General features: G+C 48.0%; 1 pseudogene; it reads right to left on the bottom strand.

Annotated features, from left to right (window-relative positions):
* Positions 1-943: 943 nt before the first annotated feature.
* On the bottom strand, positions 944-1,749 carry LOC114703618 (annotated as a pseudogene).
* Between the last annotated feature and the right edge of the window lie 2,799 nt (positions 1,750-4,548).

Genomic DNA, 4,548 nt, shown 5'->3' with positions numbered 1-4,548 from the left:
TAATTAAAAAAGGAAAGCAGCAGGCCAGGCAGACTGTCAATCTCAGCAGTTGCATGGAGGAAGGAGAGTGAGGAGAGAGAGAAGGCCTGGCCTTTTTGAGTTGGGGTGGGAATTCTGTATGCAATCGACAACAAAGGCAGGCAGCTGGTGCTGGTCACGTCTAATCCCAGCACTTGGGAGGCAGAGGCAGGCGGATCTATGTGTTCCAGACTAGCCTGGTCTACGTAGTGAGTTAGCCTATGTAGAGCTACATAGTGAGAACTTGTCTCAAAGGAAGTCGACTCAGAGATAAGAGTAAGAAAGCCCAGATTCCTGGGAAAGCAGGCACAGGCAAGTATCCAAAAAAAAAAAAAAGGAAGAAGAACTACGTTTTTACGGCTTCCTCAGAACGTCAGGCAGGCTTAACCTAGCTACACAGCTGCCACTCCATAAGCAGTTGCCTTGAACTGTTTTTTGTTGTTGTTGTTGTTGGTTGTTGGTTGGTACTCAGGTAGCCCAGGACATTTGCTCTCCTCCTGCCTTAGTCTCCAGAGCTGGGATTACAGGTATACACTGCTACACAATGGCTGAGGCTGAACTTTTAACGTGTTTGTTAGACATGTGTATTTCCCATTTGTGATTGAGTTTTCTTTTCTCATTCATAGAAATAGTAAGACAAAAGTCAGGCTTGAGGGCAAACACTGGTAATCCCAACACTTGGGAGGCTGGAGCAGGATGACCGCTACAAGTCTGAGACTAGCCTGGGCTACATTGTGAGTCCAGTGCTAGCATCGACTTTAGAACTACAGCTCTCTTCTTCAAGCAGGCCTCCTCCGCAGGAGTCAGAGTCACCTTCACAACACCCACAATCCCATTTGGTCCCAGAATACAGGGGACACCGAGGAAGGTGTCATCCTTTATTCCATAGAGAACCTTAATCATGGTGGAAATGGGAGATGCTCTCCTAAGATTCTTCATCTTGCTCTTGGCCAAGTCTGCCACCGAGAGGCCGACGGCTCAGGACATAGGATCCTCCACTTGAGCACCTCCTAGGCCTTGTCAACCATCTGTTTGTGAGCCTTTTCCACTGCTCTTTGTCTGCGGCAGTGCTTACTTAGTTCTAGGTCGAGATTCTTCAGGGAGACGCCAGCAACATTTATACCACACCACGCAGGCACCCTGGAGCTCCCACGCTCCCCGAGGACCCGTCCGTGATCGTTCCGTGGGTGAACTCCCAGCCTTTCCCCCACCAGGTAAGGGAATGGAGCTGAATCCAGATCGCAGCCACTTCCAAGAACTCAGTTTTCAGGAAAGCCACTTCTCTCCCAAGCCGCAGAGGCTAAGATAGCCCCTGTGTTTGAAGCAACAAGCAGCTCGCAGTTTGGACTGTTCTTCACCATGTTGGGAACAATGAAGCTGACGATGTTCACGGTTCCCTGGACCACGTTGAGCCAGGGAACCTCCCTCTTGCTGGTGGGCTCCTGCTGTGGCGATGGCTAGCCTGGAACTCGCAGTCACACTGCAGCCTTTGCCAGAGACAATTTTTGGCGTTCTAAGGAAAAGGCTGCCGTGCTGGAGATCCTTCGTCTCTCCCTTCAGTTTGTCTTGCTTGACATCAACAAGGGCAAACTCACCTGCCAAGTCCTTCATCGAGATACTGATGGCACAAGCCATGCCAACAGTACCCACCCCAACAGCTGGAATCTTGTTCTGGAGGGCCTGCTCTTCCTTAAGAAGAATCACAACCAGTTGGTCCTTGAGGGTTGCCATTTTGGACCTGGAACCAAAAGGGACCACAAGCACACAAGGGGTGGCCTCAGGCACCCGGTGGCATGGTCCAGGTCCCATGAGGCCTCAGCCAAAAGGAGATTTTTAAAGTAATAGATTTCTCACTGTTCTATTTAATATTGTGTGACCATTAAAAAGAATATTTTCTTCAGGATCCTCTTTCCTTTCTTTTTAGTATCTATATAGATAATATTTCTTATAACCCAGACTGACCTCAAGCTCACTATGTAGCCAAGAATGACCTTTAACTTCTGATTCCTCTGTCTCTGCCTCCCAAATGCCAGTAATCACAGACACATGCCAGTAACACTCAACTTCCGGGGACTGTTCCTGTGTGGAGAAGGAGGTGCAAAGGTCAGCTCTATGTTGGTAAAAAGCAGGGCCGGGGAGGACACACACACACATTCTTGGGTGTGCACAGACTTGCTTTGGGGTGGGACATAAGAAACTGATTGATACCTTGGGATGGGGCTGTTGGGTGGGGACTGAGGAACAGGGTGATAAAGAGACCCCTTTTGCCCTATTTGCTCCTTGTGGGTTTTGTCCTGCATCTCTTTTTTTCTGTTCTAAATAAGGTTACAGTGGGAAAGTGTGACTAGGAACAGAACCGAAGCGTTAGGACGTGGAATGTTCCCTAAAGACTGTGTATCAAAGGTTTGGGCCCATGCTGGTGCTGTCAGGAAGTTATAGCACCTCTAAGAGGGGACCTGACTGGGGGTCTTTAGATTGTATGAGGTATGCCTTTGAAGGGCAATAGGGCCTCAGCATCTTCTTTACTCTTGTTCTCTGGCCATGAGGAGAATGGTTTGCCCCCTCGACAACATGTTGTCTCGTTACAGGTTCAAAGCAACAAGGCCAAACCAAATACAGACCAAACCTTGAAAACACGAAACCCAAACAACCTGCATAAGTTAGTTGTCTCCAGCACTTCATTCTAGTGACAGAATGCAGCCTAACACAAGAATGGTTTTCTCCATGATACAAGCTCAATCTTCAGAGCAGCAGCTATGTGAATTCTTCCCATGGATTTGTGTTCTAGGATACAACTCCATTACTCAGTGCTCTCTGTTGTGGAATATTCCTTTACACTGTGTGAAGATGTGTCACTGTGATTGGCTTAAACAAAAGCTAAATGGCCAATAGCTAGGCAGGAGGTACAGCAGGGACTTCTGGACAGAGAGCTCTGGGAAAAAGAAAGGAGAACTTGCCAGCAGAGGCAGAGGAAACAGACATGAAGGAGGAGAGGTAAAAGCCACGAGTCATGTCGTAACACATAGATGAATAGAAAAGGATTGATTTTAGTTATAAGAGCTGGTGGGACAAGCCTAAGCTATAGGCCGAGCTTTAATAATTAATAATAAGTCTCGGTGTCATCTTTTGTGAGCTGGCAGTCCAGAGAAAAGTCCACCTACAGTTCTCTCCTGGACCTCTAAGTCCAGCATGGTAGGAGCTGTGAATGTGGGCTCTGAGTGGCCAGCACTTAGCTTGTACGGGAAGGGCTTAGTAAGTATAGCTTACTACCAGGATCCAAATCCTACGACTAGAAAAATGGACACACTGTGGACAGAGCAGTGTGAAAAGCCGCCTCAGGGACAAAAGCATTTAGGAGTGACATGTTCCCTAAAAGCATGTTGGAAGGCATGTCGGTCTTCAGAAGGCCAGGCCGAGGGCCGTGCAGTCATCTGGCTCCCTGGGCTCCAGCTGTACAGCAAGCGACAGAGCTGTGGAAAGAGAACATGCTGGAGGGTCAAATTTCAAAAGGCCGAGAAGCCAAGCACTGAGAAATTTTGAAACTGAAAGGACAAGTTGGCTTCAAGAGACAGAGATCTAAATCAAGGGGGAAATTTATTGGCATGTGTCATCAAAATAATCTCTCTCCATTCCCCACATTCACTTTCAACTTGGGTTGACTTCATTTTCTTTCAGATTCTTTCAACACACTGGCTTCGAACAACTGCAGCTTACAAATAAATGGCCTCAACGTTTTCTAATAGTCACAGTGCAGATCTTGGAACTAATTCCTACTGGTCGGTTTGGGTCACTGGACTGCCTGTGGAATAACCAAAGTGTGAAGAAGCACGTGGAAGCCGGGAAGTGATACATGCTCATTCCTCTGTGTGACAGATTTAATCTAAAGGCCAAAAGAGAGAAAGGCTGATGGGGATTTCTCCAAAGAGTCAGGGTCCTCGTTATTTTTTTTGTTTTACATTTGTTTATTGTATGGGGGTGTGTGTGCCACGGCACTCTTGTGGAAGTCAGAGGACAACTTGGGAGAGTCAGTTCGCTCCTGTCACGTGTGTTCCAGGTATTGGAGTCAGGTTGACAGGCTTGGTAGCAAGCCCCTGTAACGACTGAGCCCTCTCGCCGGCCCAAGATCCTATTTCTAAATACCAAGATGCTGAGCAGGTAAAAACATTAACCGTCTATGATGAGCAAAAACAAAAGGATCAAATGCTGGTTGTTCCCTCAAGAACAGAGAAGTCCAGGCACGAAGCCTCCCACCTTCAACCCCAGCACTCAGGAGGCAGAGCGTGGCAGATCTCTGTGAGTTTCAGGTCAGCCTGGTCTACAGAGCGAGTTCCAGACCAGCGAGGGCTACATAGTGAGATCCCATCTCAAACAAACAAACAAACAAATCTTTGGAGGGAGAAAGGTTCAAGTGGCAGAGAAGTTGGAGAGACCGGGGACGAGGAGCAGGAGGAGCACTGTTTGATGGAGTCATTCTACTTTGCAGGCCATCTGACCCAAGTCTCCACCTCGCCTAGTCCACCTCCCCAGGGC

This window comes from Peromyscus leucopus, chromosome 20, assembly GCF_004664715.2.
Source record: "Peromyscus leucopus breed LL Stock chromosome 20, UCI_PerLeu_2.1, whole genome shotgun sequence".
Lineage (NCBI taxonomy): Eukaryota > Metazoa > Chordata > Mammalia > Rodentia > Cricetidae > Peromyscus > Peromyscus leucopus.
Note: the sequence above shows the minus strand (reverse complement) of the source record. Positions and strands in the feature narration are given on the sequence as shown.